This window comes from Penaeus monodon, chromosome 36, assembly GCF_015228065.2.
Source record: "Penaeus monodon isolate SGIC_2016 chromosome 36, NSTDA_Pmon_1, whole genome shotgun sequence".
In the NCBI taxonomy this organism is placed as follows: Eukaryota; Metazoa; Arthropoda; class Malacostraca; order Decapoda; family Penaeidae; genus Penaeus; species Penaeus monodon.
In genome coordinates, this window is record NC_051421.1 from 13394048 (window position 1) to 13419639 (window position 25592).

At 38.8% G+C, this 25592-nt stretch overlaps 1 protein-coding gene across 1 annotated transcript in view; it reads right to left on the reverse strand.

Moving 5' to 3' along the window:
- The window catches only part of LOC119595746 (septin-7-like), a 178967-nt gene that overhangs the window by 482 nt on the left and 152893 nt on the right, over window positions 1–25592 (reverse strand). The gene's annotated exons all lie outside the window — the stretch shown is intronic.

The window sequence follows — 25592 nt, forward strand, 5'->3', positions numbered from 1 at the left end:
CGTAACCATAACTATTATACAGTGTAATGATGTCAACAAACCATTACATGTTCCTCCTACTTAAATTGGAATATGGGATGATGGATGATATAGTCAGGTTTTTAAAATGAGGCCCATAAAGGTTTTCATGTAGGTGAAATAACGTGTTTGGGAAAAAAAATTATGAAGGTGTTATAAAGAAATTATCGGGTGATAAAAACAGCTTATAGTTCTTTATTTAAAAATTTCTAGCTTTCATATTTTAAAGTGGTCGTACTATAACTGAAATGCTAAAATATTGAGAGGTCATAGGTGTGCACGCAATTGAAAGATTTCTCTATTTGAGTCTTCAAAATGTCTAATGGCTTAGCCTTAGTGATAATTTTTCTAAAAAAAAATTCTTATAACATGCTTTAGAAGACTGAAACACTAAGGCCTTCATATCATATGTCAACAATATTGATTTATAGCAATGGTATTTGAATGAAGACAAATCAAGAAATTGAATAGATATAGCATTCCAGTTTATAAAAAAGAATATATATCCCGATGGAACCAGGGCTTAAAGGTTCAGTCGTAAAACGTTAGTTATTACGGAAACGGCACAGTGCTCAGAGGTTAATACCATTTTTAAGGTGAGGGGAACATGGGACTAGAGATATGTGTAAGAAAGTGCATGAGGAGGATAAAAGGTGGTATGTTTGATTTGGGTGGGTCATAGGAAATAGAAGAGCAATTACAGGAGGAAGGTATTAGCCAGGGAGGGAAACTTTGGGCAGAAAGAGGAAGGGATCAGAGATGAGGAATGGGTGAATGGGAAAGCAGAGCGTCCATACGAACAGGAAAAGGGGTAGGTAGACGTGGAAAGGAGGAGAAAGCATAAGGAAGGGATTTCTCTCTCTTTGGAGAGAGAAAATTGATGGAAACGAGCATAGCCTCTTAGAGACAAAAGAGCGCGACGTTGACGTCGTAGACGTGGGAATTGTAGAGGGGCGAGGACGGAAGGAGGAGGGAGTGGTGTGGAGTGAGATAGTACTGTGGGAGTGAGGGCAGTAAGGTTGAGGAGTTATAATAATGGAGGAGGTAGAAAATAATGGTTGTGGAGGAGGTGGTTTGGAGGGTATTGGGAGTGAGGGAGGGGTGTCTTGAAGGTTGATTTATAAACTAGGTAGATGACTAGGATTGGATCATGTTGACAGCACATATAGAGCAATGGTCGGAGCCGTAATCAAAGGAGAGTCAAGGGTCGGTAAACCAGAGGAGTTAGATTGAGAGACGCGAATTGATATAAGGGGCGAACCTCAATGCTCCTAATAAGGGTACAAAATCTTCATTACTGGCCATGGTAAGCCTGGAATACCTAGGGAAAATAAAAGGTCCATCCCTCAGGATCCCCATGAGGGGTAAGGGCTAAACAATTAACCATATGGCATTGTAAATCATATGCAAATTAACGAAAAATTGAAATGAAGTAATATCTGTACACCGCACTTGACTGAGGGTACGTGCCCGTGGCTCAGTGAGGCCGTTCATGACTGGCACAAAGTTAGCCTTTCATCCTTTCACCACGGCTCTTTTGAAGATCTCACCTACGGTCTTTTCTTCTTCCCCTTTCCTTCTCCTATTTTCAAAAGAGCCGTGTTGAAAGGTTACTGCGAAACCAGCACCGGAGGTGGATTTGGATCCATCAGTGTAAACATGAGTATGAATGGAATGGTCAAGGAAACGGGTGAGAAGGACAGCGGGGGGATATCTGATTTTGGTGGGTCAGGAAAAACAGAGGAGCAAATACGGTGGTAAGGTATAAGCCATGGAGGAACAGAATTGACAGAAAACGGAAGAGGTCGGAGATGGGGAAAGGGGGAATGGGAGAGGAGCGTATCCATGCTAATGGACAAAGGAGTAGGTAAACGTGATGAAGTAAAGGTAGGAAGCAGGGATCGTGGGATAGTTAACTTGGTGAGGAGAAGTTGGCGAAATCGAGCATAGCATCGGAGAGAGAAGGGTACGACGTCGAGAGAGAGATGGAAAGCACCTAGGGCTAAGCGAAGACCGCAGTGGTGGATTGTATCAAGATGAGGTTGAGGCAGAGGAGTAGATATGGCATCCAAAATCGACAGTAGAGAGGATCAGGGTAACATGAAGATGGAGGAGAGTTTTGCGACCTGAGCCCCAGGATATTGGGAAAGAGTTTGTAAGATTTGGAGGCGGCGGCGAGCTTTTTTTAATATAAAATATATGGTCTTGCCACGACAATTTGGAGTAAAAAATAACACAAAGGAATTTGCCAGAGGAACGGTATTGGAGTGGAACGCCATATAAGAGGAGTGGAGGTTGGGGACCTACACGTGCCCAAGAGAAAAAGATGGAGAAAGATTTGGAGGTAGAAAAGAGATTTGGCATGGATGTGTCAGATGCGAAGATGGTTAATCATCAACTTATAGTGATGATCGGGCTCCTGTTGGTAAAATTGAGTCAATGTCATTAACAACAAGAAGGAATAAAGTGGTGCTAAGCAGACACTGCCTTCTGGGATGCCTTCAAATTGAGGAAAGGATGAAGATGTGGAAGAGGTAATTTTGACCTGGAAAGTACTTGGAGAGAAAAGACTAGGGAGGACAATTGTTGGAGAATATGGTACCACCATGTAGTATTATATGTTTTTTCTAGGTCAAATAATATGGCTATTACGGATTTATAGCGTGCAGCTGTAGATGTAATCACGAAATGAGCAAGGAGGTCAGCTGCACTTAAGGCGCAGCGGAAACCAAACTAGGAAGGAGAGAGAAGATTCTGAGACTCAAGATACCACCTTAAGCAGAAGTTAACCAACCATTCGTTCTAGTAGATTGCACAAGCAGCTAGTTAGAGTGATAGGGCGGTAATCTTGAGGAAGGGTACCCGATTTATTGAGTTCAAGAAGGGGAGGATAGAGGCTTCTCGCAAATGAGAAGGAAAATTTCCTGACGTCCATATGAGGTTGAAAATAGTAGGAAGGATAGAGAGGAAGATGGAAGGTGTCGCAGCATACGGCAGTGAATACCGTCAGGGCCTTCATGAGTGTCGCAGTATGACTATAAGGCAAGATTGAATTCAGAGTAAGAAAAAGGGAGCATTATAGGACTCAGCAGAGGATAGGGTGAAGATGATGGGGGTGCGTTCCATGATGGTCTTAATAGAAGAGAAGTGTGGAGAAAGGTGAGAATCACAACTGACCTGGCTGAAATAGTCGTCTAGTTCATTAGCGACTTGGAGAGGATCAGAGATGAGAGTGTCTCAAATATGAAGGACGGGAGCTGGATGGGGGAGGGGGGAAAGTTTGCCTGATAGTTTATGGATCCGGCGCCAAACAGTTGAGATAGATGTAGATGTAATTGAAGAAACAAAATTTCGCCAGATATTTGTTTTACTGTTCAAGATTGTAAGACGAAGATAGACGGATGCTCTTTTAAAGGAGATAAGGGCTGATGGTTGATTAGAAGTGCCTCTTTTGTAGCGGTAACTGTTCCAGGTTGCACATTTTGAGCGAAGCGTTTTGGTGCAGTTGGAATTCCACCATGGAACACATTTGTAGGTATAAGGTCTTGAGGTTCGAGGAATGGCTGTGAAGGCAGCTCTTAGGAGCGTAGTTGTGGAATATTACATCAAATCTGAAATGGACGAGAAGGGGGATGGAGGGAGGAATAATAGAGAGTGAAGTGAATGTACGCCAGTCGACTCTACCAAAGCACCAGAGTGGGGGGTTAGGAAGAGGTACATATGAAGTAGGAGAAAGGAGGACTGGAAAGTGGTCTAGAACTGACCAATGGAAATCTAAAAGGAGAGAAGGGAAGTATAGAGAGAGGTCCAAGCTCGAAAAAGATTGCGTGTGGGGCGATCTGAACTAATAATAATGATGTCAGTTGTGGAGAGAATGGTTCTAGGGATCGGTCACGGGAGATGGTGATAGAATCACTCCAAAGAGTGTGGCGGCAGTTAAAATCATCAACTATGAGGAAAAGTGGCTCAAGTTGGGAAATTAGATTTTTAAAGGCAACAAAGTCAATGGGGTGGGAAGGGGGAGAAGAAGACTGATATAACTGTGATCCAAAGGCGAAGAAAGATACGAGTAATTGTGTACGGGACAGTGTGGTTTGGAAGGGAGGTATTACATAAGGTGTTTTCAGATGGATAAGTATAGACGAGACATAAAGGGAGTGTGAAGAAGAGACAAAATGGGAGTTGGGGATTGGTACAGGAGGATGTGTACGAAAAGTCTCCTGGAGGCAGATAACGGATGGGGTATATGAAGAAAGGGTATGACGAAGGTCGGGGCTGTGGGAACGGAAACCACGAATATTCCAATGAAGGAGAGTTATACTTTAGTTGATCTATGAGTGATACCGTTACAGTGTGCGTTGTAGAATTTGAAGGGGAAGGAGCTAGGGAGTGAAATAACGAATAAGAGGGGGAGGTGTTGTATAAGGAGGGGTATCAGGAGGTGTAGGATCTGGGGAAGGGCATAGTTGTGACATAAGGGATTTCCGTGAGTATCCAGGAGGGAGTGGAAGGGATAGAGGGGATGAAGGGAGGCTTAATGTAGGTGGAGCTGGAGCTAGGGGGGATGGGTGTGTTGGGAGGGAGTAGGAGGAAGGGGTGTAGGGGGAATATGAGTAGGAGGAGGATGGATATCGGCAGTCACTTTGAGTGTGGAGGGGGCAGCGAGTTGTGGAATTTGAGGGTGGACGAAGGGTTTCGGTGTCGAGTAGATAATTTTGAATATCTTCAAAAGTTTCTGTAAATGAGTTGGTTGGGGAGTTTTCTGAGACAAAGGTCTTCTTATGAGGGGGGAAGAGGAGACTGGTGTCTGTGGAGTAGAGGCAGAGGTAGGTGGAGGCGAGTGTGTGGTAGGAGAAGGGGTGGAATGTTTAGTCTGTCTGATGCGGGTAATACAAGGGGGGGGGGGAGAAGGTGTTGGGGCTGCAGTAGAGATTGGAGTGTCTGGATTTAGAATGACAAAAGAATTTGACTGGGGGAGGTAGGAGGCAAAAGTGGGGAAGTTGGAGGAGGGATAGTTATAGGGGAGGGTGTAGGAACATTTTTTTTTTTTGGAGGGGGGGGGCTGAGCGAACTACATTACTGTAGTAGGGAGTAAGAGAAAAACCTCATTGACGTCCTTCCTGTTTGGCTTTACATAGAATGAGACCAAGTCTGAATCTGATAATTGCCACCTCAGACTCAAATTCAACCCCCATAAAGTACATGGTTAATGGTTAATGGTTAAAAGCAAGATAAATTTGCTAGACATCTAAGGTCATGTAGCACTATAGTTAATGTTAGGGAAGGGTGGTTGAGTTAGTGATTAGTTGTCTAAGCTGGGCAAAGGAATTGGTGAGTGAAAGGGTTAGGGTCGGGTGTGGTAAGGAGTTAGATTAGATGAAGGATATGTATGCGTTTGAGGAAAGAGAATAGGTTGTTGAAGCAGAAAGTGTGGGATTCTGTAAGGATGTCTGATTGGTTGGGAGGTCGGTGAAGGGAGGATAGGTGGGGGAAAGCAGAGGTACGGGTTGTTTCAAAACGTGGGCATGACAAATAGGATGTGTGGGATTGAAAAGGGAACATTACATAAGGAACATAAGGGTGTGGCCAATGCGTAAGCGGGCGAGAGCGGTCTCCCAATGTCTGTTCCAATGAAATGGAGCTGACCAGGGGGAGATTGATTGTTTTACAGAATGTAATTTATTAGTGCGGAGGCTTGACCAAAAAGATTGCCATCGATTATACAAGAAGGTCTTAAAGTGTGGGTAATAATCCGTGGCTGGGATACGTGAGAAGCGTGGTTGGTATGATGTGGACATAGCGGCGTGGCGTGCTAGTGTATCTGCTTGTTCATTGCCGGGGATTACAACATGGCTGGGCACCCAGCAAAATTTGATTGTTTTATGGCGTGTAGGCAGGTAGAACAACCATCGTCTTAACAGGGTGGTGTGTGATCTTACCAGTTTTTGGTAGGTGTGAGAAGTTGAGGCAGAGGAGTAGATATGGCATTCCATAATCAAGAGTGGAGAGGATCAAAGTAACATGAATATGGAGAGTTTGCGATCTGAGCCCCATTGATATATGGATAGAGTTTTTAAGATTCGAAGGCGGCCGGAATCTGCAGAAATGGTCTCGCAGACAGTTGACGTCAAAAATGACACTAGGAATTTGGCCAGAGAATGGCTTTGGAGGGAGTGCCATATAGGAAAGTGGGGTAGGGGTCACACGTGAAGCGAGAGAAAAGGATGGAGAAGATTTAGGAGTAGAAAAGCGGAGCCATGGTTTGTGGCCAGGAAGATACTGATGAGATTGCAGATTGAAAGAAATTGTAGAGATCGTCACGTTTGGTAGGATGTGCAGGAGGCATAGATGGTTAAATCAACATATAATGATGACCGGGCTCCTGATGGTAAAAACTGAGACAATAGCAAACAGCAAGAAGGAATAAAGTGGTATGAAGCACATGCCTGTGGGACACCTTCGATTGAGAAAGAAAGGATGATGTGGCAGAGCAATTTTGACCTGGAAAGGCGTTGGGAGAGGAAGGGACTTATGGAAGACACCCATGTTTCCAGTATGCCTAGAGAGGACAATTGTTGGAGAAATATGTACCGCCATGTCGATCATATGCTTTTTTCTAGATCAAAAAAACTATAGCTAGTTACGGATTCATGTCGTGCAAATGCAGATGTAATATATGTCTCAAAATGAACAAGGGGTTCAGCTGTGGCTTCTGGCACGGCGAAAACCGACTGGTGAAGGAGAGAGAAGAGTGTGGGATCAAGATACCACATTAGGGAAGTTCACTGTCGCTCTAATAGTTTTGCACAAGCAGCTAGTGGTGCGATGGGGCGATAGTCTTGAGGGAGGGTACTCGATTATGGGTTTCCGGAAGGGCAGGATAAGAGCTCTCGCCAATTAGAAGGGAAATTCCTGATGTCCATATTTGGTGTAAATTTTAATAGGAAGGATAAGGAGGCAGATGGGAGTGCCGGAGCATACGGTAGTGAATACCGTCAGGGCTTCATGGTGTGCGGCACGATTGTAGGGCAGGAAAGAGTTCAGAGGAAGAAAATGGGGCATTAAGGACTCAGCGGAGGATGGGTGAAGGTAATGGGTACGTTCTCAGGTGGTCTAATAGAAGAGAAGTGTGGAGAAAGGTGAGAAACACTACATGACTCTGCTGAAAATAATTCACCCAGTTCATTAGCGATTGGAGAGGATCAGAAATGAGGGAGTTTCGAATATGGAGGACAGGGCAGATGGGGAGGATGTTTGCCTGATAGTTTATGGATCTCGCCAAAACATTTGAGATAGATGTAGAGATGTAATTGATGAAACATAATTTTCGCCAGGCTATTTGTTTTACTCTTCCGAGACTTGCACGACGGAGATAGGTAGATGCTCTTTAAAGGAGAGAAGGGTGATAGTGATTTGGAGTACCATCTTGTAGCGGTATAACTGATTCCAGGCTGCACGTTTAGCGAAGTACTTTCAGTGCAATCGAATTCCACCCATGGAACAACATTGGAGGTATATGGTCTTCGAGGTTCGTAGGATAGCTGCTGTGCAGCTCTTAAGACGTATTGTGAAATACTGACATTTCTGAAATAGATGTGAGGGAGATGGAGGGTATGCATAGCAGAGAGGAAGTGAAGTATGCCAGTCGGCTCATATCAAACCACAGCGTGGGGAGGTTAGGGATTGGTACGTATGAAGTAGGAGAAAGGAGAATGGAAGTGGTCACATAGGGGAAAAGTGTCTAAGACGGACAGTGGAAAATCTAAATGAAGAGAAGAGGAGCATAGAGAGAGGTCAAGCAGAAAAAGATTGCGTGGTGAGCAAGTTTGTGGGCGATCTGAATTTAGTAATAGTAAGGTCACGCTGTGGAGAGGAAGCGCTCTAGAGATCGCTTCGGAGTTGTGATAGAATCCACCCAAAGAGTGCAAACTATGAGGAAAGGTGGTTGAAGTTGGGAAATTAGATTTTCAAAAGCAACAAAGTCAATGGGTGGGAAGGGGAGAAGTAGGACCTGAAACACTGTGAATCCTAACGATGAAGAGGTACGGATAACTGTGCAAGGGACATTGGTTTGAAGGGAGGTGTGACATAAGGTGTTTTTGATTGAATCAGTAGGATGAGACATAAAGGGGAATGTGGGGAAGAGACCAAAATGATAATTGGGGATTGGTATTGGAGGATGTGTAAGAAAGGTCTCTTTGAAGGCATACAATAGTGGATTATAAGAGGAAATGATATGCGAAGGTCAGGTCTGTGGGAGCGTCCCCCCCCGCGAATATCCAATGAAGGATATTATACTTAGTGATAGAGAATGTAAAGTAGGTGTTGGAGAGTTGAGGGGAAGCAGCTAGAGGGAGGGGTGGATAAGGAATGAGAGGTCTGAGATGGGAGAGGGTGGGGAGTTGGTGTTCTACTAAGAAGGTAGTAGGAGAATGGAGGGGCTGATTAAGGGATACTTGTGATCTAGGGATTCACGTGGTATCCAGGGAGGAGTGAAAGGGATAGAGGGGATGGTGGAGGGTTAATGGGGCGGGTTGGGGCGGGGGGATGAGCTGTGATGGGAGGGGGTCGGAGGATGGGTGTAGGGGGGATATCGTTAGGAGGAGAGATGGATATTGCAGTTACCTTAGGAGTGTGGAAGGAGCAGGAGTGTAGATTTTGGATGTTGAGTGTCAGTTTCATGAGGAATTCTTGATATTTTGAATGATTTCTCTGAGGAGTTGGTGGGGAGTTTTGGGGGATAAAGGATTTCTTGTGAGGGGGGGAAGAGAAGGACTGGTGTCTCAAGCATAGAGCAAAGGAAGGTGTAGGGATTGTGTGGTAGGGAAGAGGGGTGTAACGTTGTCTGTCTGTTACGGGTAGTGCGAGGAGGGAGAGGGAGGTGTTGGGTGTAGTGGTGATGGAGAATCTGTAGTGAGCTTGGAGTGTCTGGATTAGGATGGCAAAAGAGTTTGACTAGGAAGGTAGGAGGTAGAAGAGCGGGATACGATGTAGGGGGGTTGGGTTTAGGAGAATGGTGAATGACAGTATACTGGAGTAAGAGTAAGAGTAGAAACCACGCGACGTGCTTCCTGTTTGGTTAATGGTTAAAAGCAAGATAAATGTGCTAGACATCTAAGGGCAGAGCACTTAGTTAAGTTAGGAAGGTGGTTGGTTAGTGTATTAGTTGTCTAAGCTGGGCAAAGGAATTGGTGAGTGAAAGGTTAGGGTTGGGTGTGGTAAGGAGTTAGATTAGATGAAGTATATGTATTCGTTTGAGGAAAGAGAATAGGTTGTTGAAGCAGAAAGTGTGGGATTCTGTAATGAGGTCTGATAGGTTGGGAGGTCGAGTGAAGGGAGGATAGGTGGGGGAAGCAGAGTAAGTATGGAAAAGACATAAAAGGGGAATGTGGGGAAGAGACAAAATGATTATGGGATTGGTATTGGAGATGTGTAAGAAAGGCTGTGAAGGCATTACAATATATGGGTACATAAAGGATCAAGGTGTATTACACGTAGGAGTGGAAGAGGATAGAGGGGATGGTAGGAGGGTAATGTGGGCGGGGTTGGGAGTCGGGGGCTGAGCTGTGTTGGGAGGGGTAGGAGGATAGGGTGTAGGGGGGAATCGTTAGGAGGAGAGGATGATCAGCAGTTACTTGAGTTGGTGGAAGGAGCCAGTTTTAAGATTGGAGGTTGAGTGGCAGTTTTCATTAAGAAATACCTTGAATATTTCAATAGTTTATTGAGGAGTGTGGTGGGGAGTTTAGGGGGATAAAGGATTTACTGTGAGGGGGGGAGAGAGGATGGTGTGGGGTGTGGGGGTGTCTCAAGCATAGGGCCAAAGGAGGTGGAGTGATGTGTGGTAGGGGAAGAAGGGGTGAGCGTTTGTTCTGTCTGTTACGGGTAGTGCGAGGAGGGAGAGGGAGTGTGGGGTTGTAGGTGGTGATGAGTATCTGTAGTAGAGATTGGGGTGTCTGGATTTAGGATGGCAAAAGAGTTTGATGAGGAGGTAGGAGGTAGAATTCGGGAGGGAGTTAGATGGGGTGGGTGGGTTTAGGAGAATTGGTAGAATGAGCAGTATTAATGGAGTAATGTAAGGGAAAGGTAAGAGAGAACCACGTCGACGTGCTCATGTCTGCTTCACGTATGTGAGTCCAAGTTTGAAATCGAGCGTTTGACTACTCAGACTCAAATCTGTAGGTGGAAAGCCCTATAAAATCATTAGGGGGCCGCCACAGTTGGCCAATGGGCGTGATTGTGCAGAGGCAGTTAGATAGGTATGGCCAGGTTGGGCAACATAGTGGGCATCTGGCTGTGGAACGGCAATGTTTGGCTGGGTGTCCTAGACGCCAACAATTTGGCACTGACGTGGAGGAGGTTGGTATGGACGAACAGGGGCGGGATTTGCCTCCTATGTAAACGTTAAAGGGAAGGTCATGTCTACGGAAGGTAATGGATAGTTAGTGGGTTCTTTCGATGGACCTCTGGGGGGAATGGAGTAGCATGTACTGATGTTGCATCCATCGTCTGTTGGACAGGCACGTAGATCTTCTCCACAATTCTGACAATCTTTGTCATAGATTGGGCAATTTGCTGGGAGATTGAAACGTTCTCGGTGCAAGTATTGAGGGTGGAGGGGTTCGGCAAGGATGGGTTACCATATAGGGTCGTTAGTTTTGTAATGCTATAGCTTGGTTTCGGATGTTAACTGTGACAAGACGGGAGCAGTGGGTCTGATACAGAAAGAGACTTACCTACTTGTTTTGGAGACATTGTTGACGAGAAGGTGTTTGTCAGAGTAGGGAGCTGTGGGAGGGATCACGAAAATTGGTCCCATTTGGCTGCGCTAAGAGAGTATCAAGATGATGTAGAGTAATAGGGGTAGTAGAAGGGCGGGGGCGTGACGAAGATGAGTAGTGTTGAGGGAGGTAGTGATTATGGAGAGGTGGGCAAAAGGCTGTAGGTATTAATAAGGAGGTGGGGTGGTTGATGTTGGAGGTTGTGGGGTCAGAGGTGTTGAAGTTGAGCATACTGGAGAGTGGAAATGGTCCTTAAGGGTTGATTGTTGGAGTACTTACTAGTAGGCATTGAGAGGGGGTAGTTATTGAAGTGTTCGGAGCCGTGGTCAAAGGAGAGCCTGGGTCAGGGAGTCGGTGGGTTTACTTCGTTGGGGCTATTTGATAAAGGGGCAAGCCTCATTGCCCATAATAGTGGGAAATAGGTTTCATTACTGGCCATGCGTAAGCGGGATTATGTGGGGATAAAAACAGTCCACCCTCAGGGTCCCTTGAGGGGTAAGGGCTAGGTCAACTAAATCAGGGGAATACCGTGCCCATGGATTCCCTCAGGCCGTCAGGAATGATACAAAGTCAGCCTTTAATCTTTCACCACGGCCTCACAACCTTAGGAGGTGGATAGCAGAAGGGGTTTGGTGAAAGGGACAGAAACGAAAAGTGGGAAGGAAAAAAAGACCACGCAAAATAGTCGTGATCGAGGGCTGAGTCAAGGTTGGGGAGTCCCCATCATTGGGTCCCAGTTCTCCGCCTCCTAAGCCCCCCGACAACAACGGCAAGGGATTGGGGGGTACTAATTGTTAGAGGTTTTGCTGTATGCGACTTTTTAAAAGCGATTCATTTATTGGCTGTACCCAATTAGTGATTTGCGTTTTTCGTGTAGAATCATAGCAACTCCGTGACTATCTTTCCTTCTTCTTTTCCAGAAAAAAAGAACTGTCTTGTTTTCTTTAGTTTTGAAACTTCCATTACTTTCCAATTGGTCTCACTTATCCTAGTATTTGAATGTTGTATCTATCCAATTCGTACAGACAGTATGTAATTACCATCCTTTCATTTTCCTTACGTTCCACGTCGATTTTTAATGGGGTTTTCTTAATTGGACATGTTTTTCTTATCTTCTTGTCTTCCGATGCATACTTAACATTGTCGCCTGGTTGCCCACGAATAACGCGCCCCTTGATAACACCACGCGCACACGGGCGATGTGGTAGGAATTATAGCATTTCGTCTTTAATCATGGAGAGGTTTGTCAGGGAGAACACACAGAAAAGTTGAGTGGAATTCCCCCAGGCTCCTTCTCAACTCGCAGTCTCCAACTAACCAGGAGTAACTATCTCTGCAGGCTTAAAAAACCAGTTACATTGTAATACGCCAGACATAATATCATGGTCAACACACCAGTTAATCAGTAGAACTGGCACGGTGTTTTCACCAGATACCACCTGCCCTGCTGCGACAGCTCACAGCAACCTGGTATGGGAAGCTAATAGGGGGCTAGCCTTGTTCAAGGGAAACCCAGTGTGCGTTTTAATTTCTTACCCAGGGCATACCCCCAGATATATACCCCCAACTATATAATACCTATAATATATACATCAATTATATATATATATATATATATTATATCTATATATAGATATATATATAGAATATAGACATATATATATATATATATATATAAATATATATATTACATATATATACATATATAGATACCTTTATATACATTATATATATATACATATAGATAGACATAGATATATAAGTTTTATATATAATATAATATATATATATATATACCAACATATATATGCATTATATATACTATATATACATATATATATGTATATATATACCCATATATATATAATTTTTATATATACATATAATAACATATATACTGTTTTCTTTTAAATTTTTTCCCCTTTGTCTTTGCATTTTTTGGGGGGGTCTTTTTTGGGCCCCTGAAAAAAAAAACCCCCCCCTTTTTGAAAAAAGGAAACGGGTTTTTTTTTTTTTTTTTTTTTTTTTTTTTTTTTTTTTTTTTTTTTTTTTTTTTTTTTTTTTTTTTTTTTTTTTTTTTTTTTTTTAAAATTTTGAAAATTTAATTTTCTTTTTCACTTGTAAATTTTTTCAAAAGAAAAAATTTAAACCCCATTTTTTTTAATCCATTAATTTAACAGGAATTTTCTATTTGGTTTTAAAATTACTTTTTCCCCAACTAAGGGTAAAAAAGGGAAAATTGTTTTGAATATTTTAAATTTAGATTATTAAAAAATTAAAAACCCCCTTTTTTTTAAACCAAAAAATAAAATTTTTTAAAAAAATTAAATTTAAATAAAAATTATTTTAAATTTTAAAAAAAAAAATATTAAAATATATTGGGAAAAATTTAAAACTAGGGGGATAATAGTATTAAAGGGGAAAACTTTAAAAAAAAAAAAAAAAACAATTTTAAAAAAAAAAAAGAAAAAAAAAAAAAAAAAAAATTACAAAATTAAAAAAAAAAAAAAAAAAATTTTAACAAAAAGAAAAAAAAATAAGGAAAAATTAAAAAATAAGTAAAAATTTTGTAATTTTTAAAATATATGATATAAAAAAATTTAATAAAATTAAATTAGAATAAATATTTTTAAATATAATGATATATTAATAAAAAATATAATAAAAAAAAATTATGTATAATAAATATTAAAAAATAATATCTTTTAAAATAAAATATTATATAAAAAATAAAATGGGTATAATATATAATATATAAATTATATATATATATGTAGAAAAATATATATATAAATATATAATTAAAAAAATTAATATAAAATGAAATATATATGTATATAATAAAAATAGGGGATAAAATAAAAAATAGATAAAAAATAAAATAAAATAAATATCTAAAATATATATAATAAATAAAATATATAATATTATATATATATATAAATATATATATATATAGATGAATTATATATATAATTAGTAAAATATATTAATATATTTTAATTTATATAGTATAATTGATATAAAATTATATAAAAATTTATTTTATATATATATATATAAATTATAAATATTTATAAAAATAATATATATATGGAATATAGATAAAGAAAATTGATAATATAATAAAAAGGAAAAGAAAAAGAAAAAATTTTAAAAATATAAATTTTCTAAAAATAAAGATAAGAAAAATAATATGAAAAAAGAAATAAGGGGGGAATAGGGGGGAAAAAAAAAGATATAAGAAAAAGGATAAATAATAGAAAAATAGAGGATAAAAAGAAGAATGAAGGAAGATATAAAAGATTTTTTAATAGAAAAAAGAGGAAGAGAGATATATAAAATAAAGGAAAAAATATAATAGGGTAAAGGGGAGAGAGAGAGAAAGAGAGAGGGAGAGGAAGAGAAAGTAAGGGAAGAGAAAAGAAGAGAGAGAGAGGAAATAATTAAGAGAGGGAGTAAAAAATATAAAGAAAGAGAAAGAAAAGAGGATAAGAGGGGGAGAGGGAAAGAGAGAAATGAAAAGGGTAAAAAACAAAGAGAAAGAGAGAGAAGAGAGAGAAAAAAAAGGGAAGAAGAATAAAATAAAGAAGAAAAAAAAGAAGATAAAAAAAAAAAAAAAGGAGAGAAAATATAGAAAAAAAAAAATAAATTAATTAATAATAAAAAAAAAAAAAAAAAAAATAAAAAATTTTGGGGGGAAAAAAGGAAAAAAAAAGGGAAAAGCAAAGATATAAAAAAAGGAAAAAATGGAGAGAAAAAAAAAGAGAGAGGGGAAAGAGAAAATAGAGAAAAATAAGAAAGGGGGAAAAAGAGATAATAAGAAAAAAAAGGGGGGGAAAAAAAAGGAAAAAAGAAAATAGAGAAGAGAAAATAAAAATGAGGGAAAGGGAAATGAAAAAAAAAGAGAAGAAAAAAAAGAGAAATGGGGAAAAAAATAAAAAGAAAAAGGAATAAAAAAAAAAAGGATAAAAGGAAAAAAAAAAAGAAAAAAAAAAAAATGAAAAAAAAAAAAAAAGAAAGAAGAGAAAGGGGGAAGGAAAAGTAATTAAAAAAAGAAAACAAAAAAAAAGAGGAGAGAAAAATTTAGAGAGATAAAAAAAAGGAGAAGGGAGAGGAGAAAGAGAAGAAGAATAGAGAAAGGGAAAGAAAAAATAGGAGAGGGAAAAAAAGAAGGACAAAATAAGAAAAAAAAAAAAAAGGGCGAGAAAAAATAAAAAAAAAAAAAAAAAAATGGGGAAAATTAAAGAAGGAAGAAGAATAGGAAGAAAAAAAAATCAAAAAAGAAAAGAAGGTAATAAACAAAAAAGAGAAGAAAAAAGGAATAGAGAAAGGAGAAGAAGGGGGAAGAAAAGAGAGAAAAAAGAAAGATTAAAAAAGAGAGAAAAGAAAAAAAGAGAGAGAAGAAAGAAGGAAAGAAAAAAATAAAAAAAGAAAGAAAGAAAAAGAAAGAAAAAGAGAAGAAGAAAAAAAAAAAAGATAGAGAAGAGGAAAAGGGAAAAGAATAAAATAAGAAAAAAAGGAAAATGGGAAAAAAGAAGAGGGAGAAGAAAAATTTTAGAAATAGAAGAAGGGAAGAAAAGAGAAAAAAGAGAAGAGAAAAAAGGAGAAAACAGAGAGAGGAATAGGGAGAGGAAAAAGAAAAAGAGAGAAAAGAGAAAGAGAGAAGAAGAAAGAAGATAGGGAGAGAAGAAAAAGAGAAAAAAACAAAAAAGGAAGAAAGGAGAAAGAGAGAGAAGAAAAAAAAAAAAAAAAAAAAAGATAAAAAGAAAAGAAGAAAAAAAGAGAGAGAGAAAAAAGGAAAACAAAAAAAAATATAAAGAAAAAAATTATAAGAAAATAGATAAAAAAAAGAATTTATAAAAAATATATAGAAAAAAAAAAGAAAAAATAAAGAATAGATATAATAATAAAAGATAGATAAATAAGAATAAAATAAAATATAATAAATAATATAATATAAATAAAAAAATAATAAGAATAGAAATAAATTAATAAATATTTTTAAAAGAAAAACCCAAAATATACATATGAGATATATAATATAAAAGATATAGGATAATAAAAATAAATAATATAATAAATAAGAAGGAGTTTATAGAATGTTTAAAAAAAATTTAGAAAAAAAAATGATAGATTATAAAAGGGAAAAATATATAGTATAGATAATAATATAAATAGAGATTATAAACATAAAATAAAAATATATATAAATATAATATAAAATAATAATAAATAAAAAGAAAAAATATAGAAATTTAAAAATTAAATAGAAATAAAGATATATATATATATAATAATAATAATAAATAGATAGTTTAAATATATATTATAATAAAAAAAAGATTATTATATAATATAATATAATACAAATATATAAAATAGAAATATAAAATAAGATATAACAAATATAGAGATAAAAATTAAAAAATAAATAGAAATAATATAAGATATAAATATAAAATTAAAAAAAAAAAAGATAAAAAATTAAATATAAATATAAAGATAAAAGATACATAATAAATAATATATAATATAATAATATAGAAAATAGATTATAATAAATATAAATTTTGTAATATAATAAATTTTAAAAAATAATATATAATAAAAATATATATATATATATAAAATAAAAAAATAAATATCATATATATATATTATATAAAATTAAAAAATTAAAATATTTATATATATACAAAAAATATAATATAATATAGAAATAATTCCCTAAATATAATAACCCTATAATAAAAAATATTATAGATAAAATATATATATATATAAAATATATATAATAAAAAAATTATATAAATAATAAAATAAAATTTAATATAAAAATATATTATACATACGAATATAAAATATATAAATTTATATATAATATAATACAATATAAATATATAAAAATTTTAAAACATTTTTAAAACAATATATAACAATATATGCTATTAACAATAAAAATATTAGATAATATACATTATATATAATTTTATAAAAATTTTTAAACATAATAAACATAATAACATATATATTACATATATATACATATATATATATCATATAATAATATAATGCATATTATACTATAATACAATATTTTATATTATAAAATATAATAATATAAATATTTTTTATATATATTTTAATAATATAAACATTATAACATATATGAAATTATATGTATATATGAAAAATGATATAGATTATAATATACATATACTTAAATAAATTAATATACATATATTATATATATTAATAATATAATGTATATATATACAATATGTATATATATGTATATAATATGATATGAAATAAATGTATTATAGTTTATATTAATATTAATATATGTATATATTTGTAAATATACGTATATGTATAATATATATTACATATATACATATTTACATATATACATATATATACATTTTTAAAATATGTTTTTATTATGATATTATTATATACACATAATGTATATATGTATATATTGAAATTATATACATATAGTATTATGATATATGATAATAGATTATATATGTAATATATGTTATATATAGTAATTTTGTAAATAATGTAATTAATGTAATATAATGTATTTTTAAATTATATAATGTATATAAAAAAAATTAATAATATGATATATAATGTATATATATTATTAATATATATTTTAATATATATGTTATAAAAAATTTATATTAGTATTATATATGTATATATAATATTGTATTATATATAGTATATATATATAGTAAAATGTATATATATATATAAATATATATATTATATTATAAAAATAATATAATATATATATATTAAATATATATAAATTATATTCCCCGGGGTAAGAAAATAAACGCCCCCTGGGGTTCCCCTTGAAAAAGGATAGCACCCTTTTAGCCCCTTACCGGGGTTTGCGGTGAAGCTGTCGGCAGCAGGGCGGGATTCGGGTGAAAAACCCCGCAGTTTACTGATTACGTTTCACCAAAATATTCCTGGCGTTTTACAAGAAACTTTTTTAAAAGCGGCGAGATATTTACCCCTGGTTTTTTGGAGACGCGAGGAGAAGGAGCGGGGGGATTCCATAAACTTTTTTTTTCCCCTGACAAACCTCTACACCAAATGATTAAATAAGAAATGAAATTTACCACATCCCCCCGTGCGGGGGTTTAAAAAGGGGCGCGTTTTTCAGGGGGGCAACAGGAGACAATGTTAAGTATGATCTGGAAGACAAAAAAGTAAAGAAAACATGCCCAAAATTAAAAAACACATTAAAAATCGGGAAAGTGAACTAAGGGAAAAGAAAAAGGGTGGGTAAATTAATAGTCTGAACGAAAAGGAAGAAAAAATTCAAATACTAGGAATAAGTGAGACAATGGAAAAGAAAGGAAATTTCAAAAATAAAGAAAACAAGCAGTTTTTTTTTGGAAAAGAAAAAGGGGAAAATTTTAAATCACGGAGTTGCTATGATTCTCACGAAAAAACTGCAAAAAGCACTAAGGGTAAGCCCAATAAATGACGCATTTTAAAAGCGGTACTAGAAAACCTCATAAATTAGACCCCCCCAAAACCCCGCCCCTTGTTGTCGTGGGGGGGGTTAGGAGGCGGAGACTGGGGCCAAATGGGGAATCCCCAAAATTGGGCTCAGCCTCGACACGACTAATTTTTCGGGTTTTTTTCCTTCCCCTTTTGTTTTTGTCCCTTCACCAAAAACCCTTTTGTATCCCCCCTTCCAAGGTGTTGGGGCCGTGTGAAAGGGTGAAAGGGGACTTGATCGTCCCCGAACGGCCGAGGGAGCCATGGCACGGTATTCCCCTGATTAGTTACCCACCCTTTCCCTAAGGGCCTGAGGGGTGGATGTTTTATCCCAACATAAACCAGGTTTCCAGGCCAGTAATGAAAACTATTCCCCCTATTAGGGCAATGAGGCTTGCCCTTTACAAAAGCCCCAACGAAGTAAAAACCCCCCGACTCCCGACCCAGGGGTCTCCTTGACCACGGCTCCGAACATGCAATAACTCCCCCTCATCAATGCCCATAGACATAGCCAAAAATCAACCCCTTTAAAGGAAATTTCCCCCTCTCCCAGTAGCTCAACTTCAAACCTTACCCCACAACCTCCAAATCAACCACCCCCTCCCCCCTTATTAATATTTCAGCCTTATTGCCCCCTCTCCATAACACTACCTCCTAAAACACTATCCATCTTCGCACGCCCCCGCCCTTTTACACCCCTATCTCTAACCCCTCTTTAATACCTCTTTAGCGAGCCAAAGGGGGCCAATTTTTTGGATCCCTCCCCCGCTCCCTACTTGACAACCCTTTTCTTCCCAAAATTCTCCAAAAAAAAGTAGGGAAAAATCTCTTTCTGTAGCCGACCCCAATGTCCCCTCTTGTCACAGTAACATCCGAAACCAAAGGTATACATTAACAAAAAATAACTGACCTTATGGTAACCCCCTCGCGAACCCATCCAACCCTCAATACTTTCCACCCGGGAAAAGTTTTTAATCTCCCCCGCAAATTTCCCAATCTATGACAAAGATTGGGCAGATTTTGGAGAAAATTACTTGCCGTCTCACAGATATGATGCAACATCAGTACAAGCTACCATCCCCCCAGGATCGAAAAAAACCCCCTAACATACCAAAATTACCTTCCCTAGACAGACCTTCCCCTTTTCGTTTTCTAGGAGGAGGGAAACCCTCCCTGTTCTCCATACCAACCCTCCACGTCAGTGCAAAAATTTTTGGCTAGGAACCCGCCCAAAAAAATTTCCGTTCCACAGCCCGAGCCCCTATGTGCCCAACCGGGGATACCCCATCTAATGCTTGAACAATCAAAGCACATGTGCCAACGTGGCGGCCCCCCTAAAGTATTTTATAGGGTGTCCCCCTAAGATTGAGTCTGAGTAGCAACGCTCAGATTCAAACTTGGACTCACAGACGTGGGGAAACCCGACAGGAAGCACGTCGACGGGTTTTTCTTTATCATACTCCATTAATACTGCTCATTCTACCAATTTCCTAAACCCCCCCACCCCACATCTAATCCCCCCTTCTACCTCCTCTTCCCCAGTCAAACTCTTTTGCAATTCCCAAAACCAGGGGGCACCCCAATCTCTACTACAGATACTCCCAAACCCCCACTACAAACCCCAAACACCTTCCCCCCTCCCCCCGCACTACCCCAACAGACAGAACAAAGTCCACCCCTTTTTTCCCTCCCCACAAAAACCCCCCCACCTTTCCCTTTTCCCCCATGTTTAGACACCCGTCCCCTCTTCCCCCCCCCACAAGAAATCCTTTTTCCCCCAACTCCCCCAAACCCAATCCTCAGAAGAAAAAATTTAAAATACAAGATTTCTTTAAGAAAATGACACTCAACCCCCAAATCTTTAAAATCTCCTTCCCCACTCCAAGTAACTGCTGAATCCATCCCCCTCCCAACGAATCCCCCCCACACCCTACCTCCTACCCCCCCCAACACAGCTCATCCCCCCCCACCCAAAAACCCCCCCACTTAAACCCCCCTTTCCATCCCTTACCCCTTTCCCCTCCCCATGGATACACACGGAATCCCTTTTTGTAACCCATATAGTATGCCCTTTAAGAGCTTTCTTTCCATCTCCAATACCCCAAACCCCCCAAAAATCTTTTGTCCCTTTCCCCCCCTTCCCTTTTTGTCTTGTCCCTACTTACCTGCTTTCCCCACTATCCCCTTTACCGACCTCCCAACCTATCAGACCATTACAGAAACCCACATTTTTTGCTTTAACAACCTATTTCTTTCCTCAAAGCATAATACCCCTTTTCCTAATCTAATCCTTACCACACCCAAAACCCAAACCCCTTTTATCACCAATTTCCCTTTTCCCCGCTTTGCAATAATCAACTCAACCACCCCCCCAAAAATTTAAATGTGCACATGACCTTGAGTCAGCACATTTATCTGCTTTTAACCCTTAACCCGAAGGGAAAACGTCGACGTGGTTTCTTTTACTCCTTTCTCCAGTAATACGCTCACTACCAATTCTCCTAACCCACCCCCCCTACATCTAAAATCCCCCTTTTACCCCCACCTTCCTCAGTAAAAATCTTTTGCCATCCTAAATCCCGACACTCCAAACTCAACTAAGATTTCCAACACCCCTACAACCCCAAACCTTTCCCCCCTCCCCCCTCGCATACCGAAAAGACAGAAAAAACGTTCCACCCCTCTTCCCCTACCACACAATCACCTACACCCTTCTTTGCTTCTAGCTGAGACACCAGTCCTCCTTTTTCCCCCCCCCCCCCAAGAAAAACCTTTATCCCCCCAAAAACCCCCCAACCCAAACCCTCAGAAGAAACATTAAAAATTCAAAATTACCCCATGAAAAATGACACTAAAAAAAAAATCCAAAATTACAAAATCCTCTCTTCCAACTCCCAAAAACTGCAGAATCCATCCTCCTCCAACGAATCCCCCCTACACCCAATCCTCCTACCCCCCCCCATCCAGCCACCCCCCCCCACCCCAACCCCCCCCACATTAACCCCCCACCATCCCCTCTATCCCTTTACTCCCCCCTGGGGTACACACGTGAATCCCCTTTATCAAAGATCCCCCTTCCCAGACCCTCCATCTCCTAATACCCCTTTAGTAGAAAAAACCAACTCCCCCCCCCCCACTCAGACCTTCAGTCTTTTCCCACCCCTAGCTGCCCTTCCCCCCCAAACTCTCCAACACCTCTAATTTATACCTAAAGTATAAATATCCTCATTGGGAAATTTGCGGTTTTCCCCTCCCACAGACCTGACCCTTTGTCATATCATTTCCTCTTATAATCCATTATTTTATGCTTCAAGAGACCTTCTTACACACTCCCCAAAACAACCCCAATTATCATTTGTCTCTTCCCCCCATTCCCTTTGTCTCATCCATATTATCAATCAGAAAACACCCCAGCCCCCCCTTTCAAACCAAAGCCCTTTTCACAGTTATCCCTATCCCCTTATCTTAGACACAGTGATTTTAGTTCCCTTTCCCCCCCTTCCCCCCCCATTTACTTTTGCTTTTTAAAATTAATTTCCCCAAATTCAACCACCTTTTTCATAGTTGCACTCTTTGGGTATTTTATCACAAACTCCCCAAACCCCATCTCTAGGCGTTTTTCCACAGGACCTTACTATTCTAAATTTAGATCGCCCCCCACACTTGATTTAAAGCACGCAATTTTTTCATGCATTTACCTCTCTCTATTCCTCTTTTCTTCATTTAGATTTTCCCCTGGGCAGTCTTAGACCCCTTTCCCTTTAAATGACCCCTTTCCAGTTTCCTTTCTCCATTCATACGTACAATCCCTAAATCCCCAGCTGGGGGTTTGATGAGGGCCCATGGGATACTTCACTTCATCTTGCTATTCATACCCCCCATCCCCTCACCTTATTCAGAAAGAACAGATTTCAAAATACATCTTAAGAGTGCACATACAGTTCCCCCCGAACCTCAAGACCATAACCCAAATGGTTTCCCTGGTGGAATTTTGATTTTCACTAAAGTACTTCGCTTAAAACGTGCAGCCCGGAAAATTACCGCTACAAGAGAGGACTCCCAAAACAATATCAGCCCTTATTTCCCTTTTAAAAAAGCATTACCTATCTCCGTCGGCAATCCCGGGAAAAGTAAAACAAATAGCTGGCGAAATTTTGTTTTACAATTTAAACCTCAATCATCCAAATGTTTGGGGCCGAACCTAAACTATCGGCAAACATCCCCCCATCCTGCCCCGTCCCCCAATTCGAAAAAAAAAAAAAATTTTCATTTTTGACCTCTCCCAAACGCTAATGAATGGGTATTATTCAGCCAGGTCAGTAGTGGTTTTCACCTTTTTCCCCCTTCTCTTTATTTAAAACACCCCGAGAACGTACCCCCCTTACCTTACCCCATCCTCCCGACCCATAAGCCCCATTTTCTTTCCCCTGAACTCTTTCCTGCCCTACAACGTGCCGCAACATCTGAAGGCCCTGCGGATCATACCCTATGCTCCCGGGAACTCCATCTTCCCCCTTATCCTTTTTAAAAAAATTTTCAACACTATGGACACAGGAAATTCCTTCTAATTGGGGAGAAACCTTATCCTCCCCTTTCCCGAAACCCCAAAAAATGAGTACCCTCCTCAAGACATCGCCCCCTCGCACCAAATAGTGCTTTGCAAACTATTGAGCGAAAGTGAACTTCCCCTTAATGTGGGATTTGAATCTCACAATCTTCTCTCTCCTTTCCCCCTTCGGGTTTTTGCCGTGCCAGAACACAGCTGAACCCCTTTTTTCATTTGAGACATATTACATCTGCATTTGCACGACATGAATCGTATAGCTAAATTTTTTTATCTAGAAAAAGATATGATAGAATGCGGTACCATTTCCCAACAATTTTCCTCTCTAGGCATATGGAAACAGGGGTTTATAAAGTCCTTTTCCCAACGCACTTTCCAGGTAAAAATTTCCCTGCCCCATCATTTTCTTTTCCCCAAATCGAAGGGGTCCACAAAGGGGTGGCCAGTACACTTTTTTCCCTTGCGTTAATGAATTTTCCATTTTTCCACCCGGGGCCCGGTATCATTATATGGATGATTTAAAAATTTTGCCTTGGCACATCCATACCAAATCCCACCAAATTTTTTAATCGCAATCCATCAGATCTTCCCCGGGCCCCAAACCAGGCTTCGTTTTTTACCCTAAATCTTTCTCCATCCTTTTCTCTCGCTCACGTGTAGGACCCCTACCCCATTTCCATATGGACTCCCCTCCAAAGCCCTTCCCCTGGCAAATCCTAGGTGTCTTTTGACTTCAAACTGTCCTGGCGAGACCATATTTTGCAGATTCCGCCCCCCTTCGAATTTTTAAAAAAAAAATTTTCCCTATTCATGGGGGTCAGATCGAAAAAATTCCTCTTCATGTTACTTTGACCTCTCCACCCTTTTAGGATGCCATATTACTCCTCGCCTCAAATCTCTCCTTTCCCACTTAACAATCCATCACTTTTGGGCTTCGCTTTGCACTAGGGGCCCCCTTTGCTCCCCCCCAGTTTTAGAGTGTCACTGAACAGGCATACCATCTCTATTCGACGTCGTGCCCTTCTCTCTCTCCCCATGCTAGTTCGATTCCACAAAAATTCCCCCACTAAAAAACACCCACAATCCTACTTCACCTTAGTACTCCAGTTACCTATCCTCTCTCCACTCGCAGGCCTCCTCTCCATTCCCCTTTTCCCTCATCCCAAACCCTCCGTTCTTGTCCCCTTATTTCCCCCCAGGGTTTATACCTCACCCCCATATTTTTTCTCTTTGTTTTTTCCCCGACCCCCCAAAAACAAAATCCCTCCTATATTTTTCACCCCTTCCTTGACCATGTCTCACATCCTCTAGTATTTCGTATTAGATGGCTCCAAAACCCCCTCCCGGGGCTGGTTTTGCAGTAATTTCCCAACCCTACATTAAATATTCCCCCCCTCCTGAACCAGTGTCCTTTCTACGAAAGTTGCATCCTTTTTTTCTCTAAAACACATAACTCACTCTCCTCTTTCCCTTTACAATTTTATGACTCCCCTAAATCATTTAAATCTATAAATCAGTACACACCCCCAAATCCCTTTTTGTAAGTCCAGAATGGTTTTTCTACCGTCCACAGCCATAAAACAAACAAATTTTGTGGGTGCCCGCCATGTGGAATCCCCCGGGAATGAAACAGGAGATACACTAGCACGCCAAGCCTCTTGTTACATATACCAACCACGCTTCTCACGTATCCCAGCCACGGATTATACCCCCAAATTTTTAAAACCCTTTTGTATAACGATGGGAATCTTTTTTGGTCAAGCTCCCCCCTAAAAAATTACATTGTAAAAACAATCATCTCCTCCCGGTCATCCATTTTATCGGAACAGACGTTTGGGGGACCCCTCTCGCCCGCTTAGCATTTGGGCCCCCCCCCGTCTGACACACTCCATCTGATGCACAACTGAACACCCTTTTGTTCCTTATGTAATGTTTCCCCTTCATCCCACAATCCATTTTCAGCTCACGTTTTTAAACAACCCCTACCCCTTTCTTCCCCACCCATCCTCCCCTTCACCGACCTCCCAACCTATCAGGGCATCCTTACAGAATCCACACTTTTTGCTAAAAACCTATTCTCTTTCCCCAAAGCAAAAAATTCATCAATTTAAAAACCCTTACCACAAAGACCCTAACCTTTACTCACCATTCCTTTTCCCAGCTTAGACAACTAATCACAATAACCACCCTTCCCCAACATTAACTATAGTGCTAATGCCTTGAGTTAGCACATTTTTCTTTCTTTTTAACCCTTAACATTTAAACCCAAAAATTTGTATTTTACAATGTAGCACCCAAACCCAAAATTGCAAATGAGAAGAAATGGGAATTTTTTTTTTTTAACACTTTTCCCAAAATATTTAGACACAACCTAAAAAGAGATTAAAACGCCAAAGTAGGAAAAAATGACAAAAAAAATGACCCTGTGGAAAATTTGGCCTTGGAGAATAAATGAAAGAGGTAAAATTTTTTGAATTTTTGTAGACAAATAATCTAGTTTTACCAAACATGTTCCCAAAACCACCCAAAACATTTTACACGTGGTTTTTACCAGACAAAGAACAGCAAACCCAAAGACTACATTGTGGAACAAAAAAGGAAAAGTTTCATAAAAAAAGCCCAAAACAAGACTGGTGCCCCACTGCAACAGGACCACCAAATAATATGACTTAAAATAAGACTCAAAAAAAGATGGA